The following is a 15,405-nucleotide window of genomic DNA, read 5'->3' on the forward strand; positions in this document are numbered from 1 at the left end:
AAACTGAAAAAAAAATTGATAGTGAAAAACAATTAATTGAAACTGTAATTTTTTTGTTTTCGCTTACAATTTTTTTTTCTGTTTCAATCCATTTTTCAGTTTCACTCTGCTGGCACTGTTTGGCGTCCGGGGGCGTGCTGGGGGGGCGGGGATTCCAACCCGCATGTATTTGCATATATTATAATGCTGACCAATGACTGGAGAACACACTGACGTCACGGCTGCGGCATGTGTCTGTTCGGGAATGGCAGATGCTGAGAGGTCCAGCGTTTACATTACCGACTATTTCAAAGTGACAGCCTGAGGTGTTCTTCAGTAAATTGGACTACCGGACAGGAGGACCTGAGGCCCCACCGCATTATTTTTGGTAAGTTAAATGTGTTTGTAAACTAATCTGTAATTTAGGTCCTTAGCTAGCTACCTAGCTAAGATGAGCACTCGGCTGTCGGGGAAACTTGTTTTGTAAAGTTCGTTTAGCTAACCCGTGGCAGGTGAATGAATTTACCCTGACTAAAGAAATCAAGTGAAATGCACCGGGCTGCTCAGTGACTAACCACGGTTACTGTACTTTTATTATGAGTATTATACTGTAAGAGCAACAGGCTGGACTCTGCTTCTGCTCCTGTGCAGAGCTGATTATTAAATATGTGCAAACAGCAGCATGTTTTCTGTCGCTTTCCACATGTGGAAGGACATTAACGCCAACTTTTAAAAATCTGGCACTTCAGTAACCCCTCATCAGTCAATAGCTACGGATTAAATAGCAAAGCCCGATACTTATGTACTGAAACCAACTACTTCCGCTTGGCAGCTTAAGTTAAATGTTAAATTTTTCCTCTGATTATTTTTTTTTAGCATTTTTATTTTACTGAGTTTGTTACAAATATTCAGGTTAAAAAACTGTCTGAATTATTTTTAATGAGTTATGTTCACAAAGTCACATGTGCATGCTGTACAGCTTGCATCCTTTAGGACAAATAATTTGAAGCATTAATATTTCTTGTTCAATACCACTGCTGATCAGAGATGGGCAGTAACGCGTTACTTGTAACGTTACTGTAATCTGATTACTTTTTTCAAGTAACTAGTAAAGTAAGGGATTACTATTGCAAAAACGGTAATTAGATTACCGTTACTTTCCCGTAGGAACGCTGCGTTACTGCGTTACTAAAACCGTGATTTTTTTTGCGAGAATGTCTCATGACCGTGACGTAAGCGAGTGCGACATTCGTGGCAACAGCTGTGTGCAGATTAACAATGGATAATATATCGAGTGCTGCAGAGAGTATGAGCGTGCAGCGTTTAAAGCGTGGAAGTACTGACCTTACTTTAAGTTTGATTCCATAAAAAGTGACAAAAACATTAGTGTCCGTTGTGTGTGGGAAGAAAACTTCTTTTTACAGCGAAAAAACCCCCCCAAAAACAAGCACCGAGTGCGCAACGACGTAATGGGAAATTCACAGAGAAACTCGCGGATTCTTCAACTGACCGCTGCCGCACACCTGCACCAGGATAAACCTCCGCCTACGCCACTATTTACGTCACTCACAGGTGAAAATAGAGCAACAGGACCGCTAGTCTTTGACTTTATTTATTTTCTGCTGTGTTTTACTTGCATCTATTTGAAAGACTGAGTGTAAACACAAAAAATATTTTATTTTATGTGCTGGAATGTGCAGAAAATAGGTTTAAATGTTAAACTCATTTATTCAAGTCAGAGAATGGTGCATATAATTTTATTTTTGCTTGATGCATAAAGTTAAAAGATTAAAACTGATAAAACAAGTTAAAAAAAAAGATACTTTTCCATTTGATTACATTTTGTACGATGAATTGTGCAGAAAAAGTAGAACTGGGCTGAAAAATCTATCGCTTTATCACCTCTTCAGGTTGTAAATCGTGTTTTTAAAAAGTAACTAAGTAACTAAATAATTAATTACCTTTGAAAATAAGTAATCAGTAAAGTAACGGGATTACTTTTTTGGGGAAGTAATCAGTAATTAGTTACTGATTACTTTTTTCAAGTAACTTGACCACCACTGCTGCTGATAACACCTCCGTATGTTGTGACCAGGATGCAGCAGCAGACTGAACCTTGACTGAAACCTGCCCCATCATCTCATCTTTGCAGATGTCCATTTATAAAGCATCAACAACTCAAAGGTAAACATGATATTAGAAAATGTGTTAGTATATAATGCCTTTAAAAAAAAAAAATAAATAAACAGCTCATATGTCAGCTGTCGGCAGAACTGTAGGACTGAACAACTTCAGATCCCGAGTGTGTGAGGACAGAGAAGGATCTGCTCTATTTCAGATTTGAGAGATAAACTTTATATTTCAGTTTGTGATGATTCTGTTCTGTTTGTGATTACAGGAGCCGTCCTCAGATTCAGACCTAGGCACCACCCAGTGACAGCAGACAGATCATCTTATATCTTCAATCTTTGTAGTAACTCCAAAATGAACTGAAGAAAATAGTACAAAGGTTAAAGTACCGCATGTGTTGTCAGTGAAAGCTGCAGCTGTTTTATTGATAAATTTAAAGACAAAAAGTCAAAAGGATTAATCACCCCTGTAACTGTGTCACTATACATCAGCATTAACAGTACCTCAGTTTTGTGTTTCAGAAAACTGCTGATCTCAGACCTGCACAACTTCTGTTTTAAACACTGAATGTACTCAGCTACATGAAGAGCACATGATGTTTTCTCTGACACAATTAAATAAAACCTGATTAAAGTCAAAGGTCGTCACTTGTATTTTGAACTAAAAACTTGTGATCTGGAATTCTTTCACTGTTTTTTGACAATAGTGTGTTATTTATCATAAAGTAATTCAGAGTCATTCATACCAGAGTAACCGGAGAGCACAACATACAGGGAGTGCAGAATTATTAGGCAAGTTGTATTTTTGAGGAATAATTTTATTATTGAACAACAACCATGTTCTCAATGAACCCAAAAAACTCAGTAATATCAAAGCTGAATGTTTTTGGAAGTAGTTTTTAGTTTGTTTTTAGTTTTAGCTATTTTAGGGGGATATCTGTGTGTGCAGGTGACTATTACTGTGCATAATTATTAGGCAACTTAACAAAAAACAAATATATACCCATTTCAATTATTTATTTTTACCAGTGACACCAATATAGCATCTCCACATTCACAAATATACATTTCTGACATTCAAAAATCATTCAAAAGCTCATCTTTGCAGCAATCTCGAATAGAAAACTATTCCGCGCGTATATAAAACAGGTCAGCTGCTCCAAACCGTAGTAAAGGGACCTCTGGCTAATACGTCGGGTTCGTGTCGGGCTCGTAGCTGAAAACTAGCTTTACTTTGTTGTCTGGGTCAACTTTGCTAGTGTCTTTGTAAGACACCAGTCATCTGTTCAAAGCACCACAGGTGATTTCTTTTGCTTTCATGTGACCATTCACATCTCCATAAAGCACCACAAACCTTAAATATGTTTCCTACCATGAATCTACTTCTCCTGCAGCTTTGCAGCTATTTTAGTATTCACAAATATATGTTTGGAAGTTTTTTGTTTTTTTTTACCAGCTTTGATTGTATTATTTTCCAGTTCTGAAACCTCCATTGTGAAGTATTCTGTTTGTGTTTTGTGGTGACCCTCACCTGCTGGTGATGACAGATCAGCCAGAGTAGTTCAACAAACCTGCTGATTTCAGGGTTTGTGGCCCCAAATCCTCTTTCCCCTCATACTGATCAATAATAACTGATTAATAATAATATTGAGGTATAATTCATAATTAATTTAAAATCTCCCTCCCCCCCAACAGTTGTTAAGAATGACGGAAACGATCCATAGAGACCAAACAGTTTGTGTATCAAGCTGTAAACATGTTTATTTCTGCTGTAAAGTTTTAACATGGGAGTCTATGGGGGCTGACTCACTGCTGGAGCCTCTGCTGGACCTCAGGGGAACTGAGGAAGTTTTATTCGGTCGACTGAACTCTGGAACTGGTAGCTGTCAGTGGTTTTAATTTATGTAACTGGATGTCGGTTTAATAGTGATTCCTAAATTGAATATGGGCGCAGTGTGCAAATATTTCTGCACATTTTACGGTGAACTGTGATTTCACTGTTATAATTTGAAACCGCTGTGAATTTTTTTTAAACCCCCGGGTGTTGAAGCTGCTGGGCTGTTTGAACCATCAGTGCCCTCCAGCCTTTGCCTAATGACTTCCAACCTCAGTGTTTGGCTTCTCTAGTGTCTGGGGGACATATGGAGAATCACTGAACAAGCTTCCTTCCTCTTCTTTCCTCCATGAGACGTCCTTCAGTGCTTTCACCGACCATCCGCAAGACATTTTAAAACAATTTACAACCACAGAGTCACAACAACAAAGTACATAACTGCACTCACATATCTATAACAGTGCACACATTATGGTATTACCATTAGGACCAGAGTGGCCCTGACACAACCTTCACCACACTTCCTGCAAACAGTGCTAACCCACGTGAAGAAAACCAGCAAACACTACAGGTCCATAAAGATGTAAAAGCAGGATGGAATGAACAGCTCCTCCAAATAAGGCTGAGATAACCGACACCGAATCTGAAGAAGAATCCACTCTCTCTTCTGCAAACGTGGAGAATATTCTGGAATATTCTGCTCAAAATCCAATTAGGAAGAAATGGGAGGAGTTTTCTTGCCGCCCTCCCCGATAGAACAAATCGCAGAGCTCAGAATAAATCTCCGAGATTGCACTAATTCACTGTCCTGGAACTTCAGGGAAAATAAAATTTTCTCATCCACAGCGTTTGACGTTTAGTAAAGACCCTGGATTCATGATTCATGATTTACTGTGTATAACTGAGGAGACATAACATGCAAACAGCTTGACTCCGTTGGTGGGAACCCAGTCCTGTGTTAGGCATTTTACTGCATGTATGGGCAGTGCACTATTTGCTTCAAACAGGTATGGGAAACCCCCATTATTCAACAACACTAGTCAGATGCTCTACATCCCCTTTCTTTAACTTATGGCTGTATAAACAACTAACATCATCTTCAGCATAATGCATTAACAATAGATTCTTATCCATAACATTCTACCATTATATTCACTTCAAACCTGGAACTGTTTCACTGGTAAGAACATACTCAACATTTCACCTTTTCACCTTTTCAACATCAAGTTACATGTAGTTTACAAGAATAGCAAAAACAAACCAAGAAAAAAAATATAGGCTTGTCTTAACAACAGTATTGCTTTTGGGTCTGGGAACTAACAGATGTTTACACACAGGTAGGATAGTGCATGTCTACCTTGACATCAGCCTCTCAGCTTAATCTCATGGCACATTGCGGAGATTGATTAGGCTGAGGAAGACATCTGGTGTCTCTCTCTTTGACCTTTTCATCAACTGCTTTACACTATAAACAGCATGTTTAGCCATTGGGGGGAGGGGGGGGGGGTATGAAAAGGGGAATAAAAAAAAAAAGCTTGGACACTGCTAGCACGGGGCGCCCACACAGATGCAAAGCAGGAGATGAAGCATAGCTGAATAAGTTTCCAAACCAACTTCATTCTAAGCCAAAGACTAGAAAATATGAAAATATGGTGACGCATATCTTCCCTTTGGCTTTACCTGCACAAGTGCCAAGGTAGGTCTCCCCTGCAGAATTGGTTTTCCGTTCGTCGGGAGCAGCGTTGGGCTCTTCAAATCACGGACAAACAGTATCCCACATTCTTGATTTTTAGTTCACAAACACTTGTTGAAATGACTAACTACTCCTGACATTTTGGAGATGTTAGCTCTTTATACAGTAAAGTTACAGTGGGATACAAATAATATCAGGCTAATCCTGCCACGATTTGTTCCCCCTGTCTAAATCCCGGACAAACAGTATCCCACAGTTGTTTATGTTTTTGGACCCATTTTGCACAGAGAGGGTTAGGGAACATTTTTCTTGTAAATATAAAGGGGGGCCTAGCAAAAAAAGTTTGGGAACCACTGAGCTAGTCCATTGGCCTGTGGGTATTCTGGGCTACTTGTCACATGAACCAAGTCCTAGGCCAGAGCAAAGTCTGTGAAGGGTTGGCTAGTGAACTGGGTGGCATTGTCTGATATTACTTTGTGCGGGTAGCCATGGACTGAAAAGTGTCTTTTGAGCTTTGTAATGATGGTGTTAAGTCACGAAGCAAGTGTACCTCAAACCAACCTGAGTAGGAATCAACTACAACCAGGTGATGTTGGCCATTCCATCATTCCACTGGATATGCAGTTGTTTCCTGCTCTATATCTTCAATTATTGTGGGCCAGAACATGCTACCACGGGCCCTGCATTTAGTAGATCCTGTGCCTGGGTGCCCTCTGTGGAGGATAGCAATATAATCCTTTTGTAAAGACTGGGATCACTGTCTTCAGGCCTTTCATGACAATGCCATCTTTAATTGGTGAGTTCATCTCGATACGGGTAGTATTGACGAATCTCTGTGGACAGCTAAGTTTGTCTGTAAGGCCAGCCCTTCATGATGACAGAGCTTACAGGGAGTGCAGAATTATTAGGCAAGTTGTATGTTTGAGGAGTAATTTTATTATTGAACAACAACCATGTTCTCAATGAACCCAAAAAACTCAGTAATATCAAAGCTGAATGTTTTTGGAAGTAGTTTTTAGTTTGTTTTTAGTTTTAGCTATTTTAGGGGAACATCTGTGTGTGCAGGTGACTATTATTAGGCAACTTAACAAAAAACAAATATATACCCATTTCAATTATTTACTTTTACCAGTGACACCAATATAACATCTCCACATTCACAAATATACATTTCTGACATTCAAAAACAAAACAAAAACCAATCAGCGACCAATATAGCCACCTTTCTTTGCAAGGACACTCAAAAGCCTGCCATCCATGGATTCTGTCAGTGTTTTGATCTGTTCACCATCAACATTGCGTGCAGCAGCAACCACAGCCTCCCAGACACTGTTCAGAGAGGTGTACTGTTTTCCCTCCTTGTAAATCTCACATTTGATGATGGACCACAGGTTCTCAATGGGGTTCAGATCAGGTGAACAAGGAGGCCATGTCATTAGTTTTTCTTCTTTTATACCCTTTCTTGCCAGCCACGCTGTGGAGTACTTGGACGCGTGTGATGGAGCATTGTCCTGCATGAAAATCATGTTTTTCTTGAAGGATGCAGACTTCTTCCTGTACCACTGCTTGAAGAGGGTGTCTTCCAGAAACTGGCAGTAGGACTGGGAGTTGAGCTTGACTCCATCCTCAACCCGAAAAAGCCCCACAAGCTCATCTTTGATGATACCAGCCCAAACCAGTACTCCACCTCCACCTTGCTGGCGTCTGAGTCGGACTGGAGCTCTCTGCCCTTTACCAATCCAGCCACGGGCCCATCCATCTGGTCCATCAAGACTCACTCTCATTTCATCAGTCCATAAAACCTTAGAAAAATCAGTCTTGAGATATTTCTTGGCCCAGTCTTGACGTTTCAGCTTGTGTGTCTTGTTCAGTGGTGGTCGTCTTTCAGCCTTTCTTACCTTGGCCATGTCTCTGAGTATTGCACACCTTGTGCTTTTGGGCACTCCAGTGATGTTGCAGCTCTGAAATATGGCCAAACTGGTGGCAAGTGGCATCTTGGCAGCTGCACGCTTGACTTTTCTCAGTTCATGGGCAGTTATTTTGCGCCTTGGTTTTTCCACACGCTTCTTGCGACCCTGTTGACTATTTTGAATGAAACGCTTGATTGTTCGATGATCACGCTTCAGAAGCTTTGCAATTTTGAGACTGCTGCATCCCTCTGCAGGATATCTCACTATTTTTGACTTTTCTGAGCCTGTCAAGTCCTTCTTTTGACCCGTTTTGCCAAAGGAAACGTTGCCTAATAATTATGCACATCTGATATAGGGTGTTGATGTCATTAGACCACACCCCTTCTCATTACAGAGTTGCACATCACCTAATATGCTTAATTGGTAGTAGGCTTTCGAGCCTATACAGCTTGGAGTAAGACAACATGCATGAAGAGGATGATGTGGACAAAATACTCATTTGCCTAATAATTCTGCACTCCCTGTAGTTTCTGTAGATCTGGATCAGAGGCAGTTTGTTCCCTCAGTTCGGTCAGCCTAGAGAAAGAGATGTATTGGACTGACATGATCTCGTAGTCTGCCCTTTCATTACTGTGTCGCTCTGCCCAAGTTGTGGGACTATGGGACAAAATGTCAGCATGTCAGCATCTGTGAGCCTTCTTTGTATACTATCTGGAAGTTGCACTTTTGCAGTCTCAGCATCATGCGCTGCAATCTGGCTGGAGCTGTGTGTATACATTTGTTTAGGATTGTGACTAATGGCTGATGATCAATTTTGATGAATTCGGAACATGTGAAGACAACACCAAGAAGCTCTTCCTTGATCTGCGCATAGCGCATCTCAGTCTGTGCCAGAGTACGAGAGGAGTAGGCGATTGGGACACCTTCCTGAAGGCATGCAGCTCCAAGTCCCATCACTTGCATGTGATGGGTTTCTGGACGTCACAGTACGGACTTGGAGCTGAGAGTGGATGGACTGGTTAGGCTGGTTTTTTTTGGTTTTTTTTAAAGCAAATGCATCTTGAAGCTGCTTTAGCCAGTGCCACTGTATGTATTTTCATGTTAGCTCACAAAGTGGGATTGAGGGCTCACTGAAATTGGGAATGAACTTTCCCAAATAATTAATCATCCATAAGAAGCGTTGGGGGGCTGTGACGTTTTCTGGTGTGGGTATCTCATTAATTGCTTTGGTCTTAGCGGAATCGCGCTTTAAGCCCTTTCTTGTGAATAAATGTCCAACATAACAGACTTCTTTGAGGTGGAATTTGCACTTTAGGGGGTTAAGTCTCAGTTTGACTTCCCTCACACGGTCAAGTACCTTTCTGAGATTATGTTCATGCTCTTTCATATCTCTTCCACCAATGATTATGTCATCGATGATAACAGCATAGGGGTATCCTGCAAAGACCTGCTCCATTGCACGCTGGAACACCTCGCTGGCTGAGTTGATTTCATATGCCATTCTGCCAAATGGAGAGCTGAAAGTTGTGTGCATGGATAACATGTGGTCAAGTGTTATCTGCCAAAAGGAGCATTTCACATCCAGGACAGAAAAGACTGTGGAGTTAGGCATTTGTGCAGCTACCTCCTCCATGGTACATATAGGTTGTTGCGGGCATTTCAGAGCTTTATTTAGATCACTTGGATCTATGCAGAAGTTTTCTTGTGGGTTGCCACCATAGATAACTGTCATGGTTCGGCTGTGTGGCAGGCAGGAGAAGGACCCAAACGTAAACTCACGGAGACGAAACGTAAACTCAAAAACACAGCTTTAATGCTGGCATAAAGTGAAACACAAAAAACAGTACTAAACTTAAACTGGGGAGACTAAAGCACGAGGAGCCACAGGGAAAAATCACACAGCTATGAGGGAGACTACGACACTGACAAAGAGAAACACAGAGCTTAAATACACAGAGGGATAACGAGGGAATGAGACACAGAAGGAGAGCACAGCTGGGAGTAATCAGGCTGGACGAGACAGAGACGCAAAACTAGAAACACTTACATGAGGCATGGACCTTCAAAGTAAAACAGGAAGTATCACACAGAGACACGAACTAGACACAGTGGAGACAGCAACTAAGAAACAGAGACAAACCATAAGGCAGAGGTCTAAGAACCAAAATACACAGAGGGAAATACTCAGCTTTGAACACAAGAGACTAGACTAGAGGGAGTAACAAAAGACCAACCATGAGAACATAATGCACAATGCAGGGTGACAAAACAAGAAACTCAAACATGCAAAGACACACAATAAACAGAACAGAGGGGGCACAGAGAGACATGAAGGGCAGGGGAGACTTAACATGGGTTGAAACACAAGGGGGAACTAATAAGCAAATGAACATAGGAGGCCTAATGAGCTAAACATACTATAAACATCAAAATGAACTAGAACTCAAAACACTGGGTCCTAAGACCCAGGATCGTGACAGATAACACCCTTTCTGTTGGCCAGTGACAGGACCGATCACGCGGAGATTGATCATCTAGATTAATTCTGCTTTAACCTTGCATTACGCCCCCCTCGAGGGCAGGAGGTAACACAGTGTAACACTAATGTGTCTCCAAACGCTAAGATCAAAATGTACCTCACCCAAATTTGATGCAAAAGGGCTCACGGCATTGGACTAGTAGGTTCGGCTGTGTACAGGAAAGGCAAACTGAATGAGACTCAAGGCAACTGTGAGTTTTGAAAATGCCAGCTTATGTATTTTTACTCATTCAGAAAAAAAAGAAAATTAATGACAAACATACAAAAACATTTCAAATGAAAGTATCCCTTTTTGGTACCAGTTTTTCCTCAATGAGAACCATGTGGTACAATCACAGTAATCACCGTCCGTAAGTCCAGGGGGATGTGTGTGAAGAAGGGGAATAGTAGGTTCAAAGTGGTGGTTTTTTTTTTGTTGCAGCTGGCCTACCACACTCTGCCATGCAGCACAGGAAAAAGTCAATTGGTCAACAGGATTGGCTCACCATCGATTACAGGATCCGTTGCAATGCATTGAAAGGAAGAACATTAAGGAAAAAAACCTGACCTGTCAACGACAGTGTTATAGGACATTAAATTCCCATATAATCACAGTTCACAATTCGCTATCACCTAAGATGTACTATTTGTAACGTTACCCATGTTACAAATTGAAAATAAACAGTAAAACAGATAATAATCTGTGCATCAGTTTTAAATGCTTTTTTTTTTTTCCAGTAAATAATATAAAGTTTTCCACAAAACACTGTAAACAATTTCCCAATAAATACCAGAACATTTTGCTTACAATGAACTCATGAAAAGTGCAGATAAGCGATTAACAATTAAAACACTTGGCTCACCTCAAAAAAAGAATAGCGCAGGAGTGCGAGATGGCGCAGGAACAATGAAATGGCGCCGTCTCCAATTCCTGACCTTCCTCGACCAAACAATGTAAAAGAAACCAAACTAGTTACTCGTCTTAGCAGTACACATGCAATAAAACAATTTTTCATAAGCAGCGAGTACTCCCATATGGAAAAGAAATAGTAAAAACTTATATGTGATTACTCATGAAAGTGGCCACTTTCATGAGTAAATCATATAAGGCTTACATGATTTACTCATGAAAGTGGCCACTTTTTCATTACTTTCATATATTGTTTTAGTAAGTATCCAAAACATACAAGTTTCATTATATAATTTTTCAAGGGATCTTATGTGTTTTCACTCTTATATGCTTTTCATACAAGTTTCACACAAGACAGATACAAACTTTATAAGATTTATATATATCTTTTCCATATGGGCTAACTCTTATGTTTATATCACTTTTTTTTTTTAAATGTACCTCGTTTCAGTGAATCTCCATCTCCTTTTCCTCGCTAGCGTGCTCATGGGGGATTCACGAGAGAGGAGGAAAAGCCTGTGCTCTCTCAGATGGAGATGAAAGGCGGGGCACTGCACCACATTGCAGCAGCTCATTGGCTAAGAGCAACCCACGTTTACTTCAGAACAGTTAACTCTTTCACTGCTGAACCTATGGCTTATTCACTATAAACTTAGTATAAATGCTAAGATTAATATATATATTTTTAATGTTTTGGTACATATTATCCAAGCTATACTTCAATATGGGTTACAACAACTCCAGAAACTCAGTACAAGTGTTATATGCTGAGACAAGTTTAATAGCAGCTTTCTCACAAAAACAATTACACAAATTCATACAAAAAAATGTGGGCGAGAAAGGGACAGTTAGGTTGTTCCAAAAAAAACCCCAACAAAACACAAAAAAAAGACCAAACCAAAACTTAGCTGAGCTCTTACCCTAGAAAAACAAGAAGGGAAAAAAAAGCCCTAATCCTTAACTCAAAACAAGCTCAAAAATTACAATGGGTGGCACCAACCCACTTACCTAATGTTTCTAACAGAATAGATTCTACGTGAGTAAGTGTATGAGGTCCCCAGACTCACCTAGTCCTCCTACCACAACCTTCAAACAAACAAAATGCACCAGTGGAGCTCTACATGTGTGCCAAACAATTCCAAGGAAGAGAGAGATACACCCAGCCACAGGTGAGTTTCCTTATCGGGGTGTGCACTCCTGGTTTGCCCAATCAAAGCCTCCTTTCTCTAATTGATCCCAAATTGACTGCAGTCTGTGTACCTGGCAAAGGGAGAGGGAAAGAAAACATGCGGCCTGCAGACTAGTAACACCTTGTCTTGCATTGGTACTGGTATTTTGCGGACAGAGAGAGGCGTTGAAAGGCTGCTCCAACGGAACTTATTGTTTTGGAGGAAAACACAAACACGGTGTACAGTCGAGTCTTAATAGCTTACTTACAACTGGGCTCGTCAGGCACTCTTTTTGGCTGCAGTGGTTATTATTATATTTACATGCTTCCAGCTCCCGTTTCTGCTCAATGACAACTCGTACCTTTCCACTCCCCTTTTTCTCCCTCCTCGCGCTCACAGACACATAACGGGTATGGCAGTCCATTCTCCCAGCAGCACGGACTACACTGCCCACATTCTTTAGGGCTATGCCTGTAGCATTCTGCCTATTAGCTTAGCACAACAACAACAACAACAACAACAAAAAGGCCTCTCTCTCACCCAGGAAACACACAGTCGCAGAGAGGGCAAGCGTCACCCTGTAACCATGGCAACCGTAACGCTGCCTCCTGGAACAACAGAACATCACAGCTGTCAAACAAAACCCAAACAGTCCTGACCCGCCACAATATGAAACAGGAAAATACTGCTGTGTATTCCATTTATTTCAACAAAGTAACTGTATTCTAAATACCACCTTTTTAAACGGTAACTGTAACGGAATACAGTTACTCATATTTTGTATTTTAAATACGTAACGGCGATACATGTATTCCGTTACTCCCCAACACTGTTCATGGAATAGGTGACCGGAAGCTCACACAGCAAATCCAGCATGTCCAAATTAACACTGTCAGATTTGATTTCAACACTATTAAAGTGTCTATATGGGTCCACACCAGAGAGTGTTAATTTAACTCTTTTTGGAGAGTTGGTACGTTAACTCTGATTTAGTGTTAAACACCAAATCTGTCTGGAGTTGATAATTTAACACTTGGTGTTAAGAGTTTATATATTAACTCTCAAAGTGTCACGGTCTGCAGAGACAGGCCGTGCGGTGGTGTGTGTAATGGACCCAGGTGCGTACACAAGTGAGCAGACGGGAGTGAGCTTAACAGAAGGCGAGCCTTTAATATGGCTGAAAACAAGGTGTACAAACACAGCAGGGATAGCGTGGCTAAACAGAAACCTAAACTGGGAACAAACTATGGTGAGGCTAAGGCTTGGAAGACAACAGACCGGGCATGGAAACACGGAGGGTGGGAACACAGACGACGCGACACAGACTGTAAGAAACACAGAGACTAAATACACATGAGGGATGATCAGGGGAAGTGGCCACACATGGGAACACAGCTGACACACATGAACTTAACGACAGGACAGGAGGAGTGAGACTGAATACACTGACAGTGAATGCAGGCCTTCAAAGTAAAACAGGAAACATGGAGATTAGACATGACACATGAACCGGGGAGGCGTAGTACAGGGCAGACGCGACAGCATGAACTTGACAATACAAGACACACAGACATAAACACACGAAGAGCAAGGGAGGCTTGATACGAGGGTAACATATACAACTGGCTGGACTACCTAGTGAACCTAAACAAACAATAAATGATAATCATCAAAATAGGTTAAACACAAAACACTGGGTCGCATGACCCAGGACCATGACACAAAGAGTATTTTAGTTTAACTACGTAAGAGTTATCTTCTAATTCATTCTAAAAAGCGGGAATTTTACTGTTCTGAACTTCTAGAAATTTCTTTTGGAAATAAACATTTACTAAAAAGATGCAATGGTTTTTGAAAAACATTTATTCTGAACTGTGCACCACAATTTCAAAACATTTTCTGAAAGATGTAACAGTATACATGTTCTCACTTTCATTAGAATTTTGTTTATCAAAAGGTCTGACATGGTAAATGCAAATAACAGCATTCTCATCACTTATTTCTTCAATACAATATGCATGTCCTTCATTCATCACTTTGTGGAACTTCAACGCACTTCTGCTCTCCCCCATATTCCATCTTCACAAGCATATCCTGTGCGGAGATTGAATAAAAATTAGTTGACACTAATTAATGGCACAAATAATCCAGTAAACAATTGCAGCACAGTAAAAAAAAAAAGAAATCCTCTTTGAGCCATTACTTGTGTAAAGTATTTTCCCAAAAGACAAAGACACAGGCAACAGGTAATACTGAACTAAATGTAAAACCTCAACCTTTTTCATTTTTACCTAAACCGTGTGCACAAAACTCTGGAGGGATCTATGCTAACGTAGAATCCAGTCAGGACGTCTGCTACTGCTGTTTGCTCGTTTTTTTTATGGGCGATCGTTTTCAGGCTTCAAGTAGCACCATTATACCAACATTTCACATTCTAGACATTGTTTTAGGTGTATTTGACCAAAAGTTTGACTGAAAATTCACATGCAAGCTTTTTTTCAAGGCTGTGGTATTTGCCTGCAAACAATACCTTTCAGCTAGCTAAAACAGAATATTATGCTATCAGTGAGCAACATGGCTAATGCCTTTCACACAGCTTTGTCTCAACTCCAAAGAGCCACAGAAGTAAAAGCTCATAATAATAATTGAAACAATCTTTGAAAAAATGACTTACCAAGCATGGCAAAAACTCAAATATGTAGAGCAAAATGTTCTGAAACGGCTTCACTTCAGCTTCGATTGGAGCCGTGCTGGGGGCGGAGTCTGTGAATTTACTCTATTGGTGTCATAGCCCCTGTAGGAGTTCAGAGTTAAGAGGTCAAGAGTTAATGTTTCCATTGTAACACCTCCAGGTTTGACAGAGAAACACTCATTTTTAACACTCGATTTTAACTACTATCATTTTACACCTCAGAGTTACATTAAAAGAATGTGACTCTGCTTAGAGTAAAATTAACTCTACTTTTGCAAGAAGACTATTAACACCAAAACATTTAACACTTTTGAATTTGCTGTGTACCAAGTTTATCTTCGAAGAGATCAGAATACTTGAGAAGATCTGTTCTAAAAAGTTATTTTCCTCATCTATGGCTACATGGTGGATTTCTTTGTTCAATAGGATTAAGTCTAAGCGGAGACAGTCTGGTAGGCTGAGTAGAGGTTGTACGTCTCGTTTCACTACAAAGAATTGTAGGAGGTATTTCTTGCCTGCAGACTGGCCCAAGAATGTACTGTAGCTGTGCCAGCTGTTTGACTTTTCTCAC

The 15,405-nt window shown here is 40.5% G+C and overlaps 2 long non-coding RNA genes across 2 annotated transcripts; one reads left to right on the forward strand and one right to left on the reverse strand.

Moving 5' to 3' along the window:
• Window positions 1-242: 242 nt before the first annotated feature.
• On the forward strand, window positions 243-2,730 carry LOC147309960 (uncharacterized). Its single transcript, XR_015125864.1, has 3 exons — window positions 243-367; window positions 2,075-2,163; window positions 2,378-2,730. It is a non-coding gene; the product is annotated as an uncharacterized LOC147309960 (long non-coding RNA).
• Window positions 2,731-10,024: 7,294 nt separating this feature from the next.
• On the reverse strand, window positions 10,025-11,542 carry LOC147309961 (uncharacterized). The gene is made up of 3 exons (XR_015125875.1): window positions 11,415-11,542; window positions 10,927-10,999; window positions 10,025-10,631 (listed from the first exon to the last, which is right to left on the reverse strand). It is a non-coding gene; the product is annotated as an uncharacterized LOC147309961 (long non-coding RNA).
• Window positions 11,543-15,405: the final 3,863 nt, after the last annotated feature.

Source organism: Aulonocara sp. 'chitande type north' Nkhata Bay, linkage group LG17 (genome assembly GCF_057382095.1).
Source record: "Aulonocara sp. 'chitande type north' Nkhata Bay isolate Kocher_YH1m ecotype deep benthic linkage group LG17, A_spYH_male_GT1.1, whole genome shotgun sequence".
Taxonomy (NCBI): domain Eukaryota; kingdom Metazoa; phylum Chordata; class Actinopteri; order Cichliformes; family Cichlidae; genus Aulonocara; species Aulonocara sp. 'chitande type north' Nkhata Bay.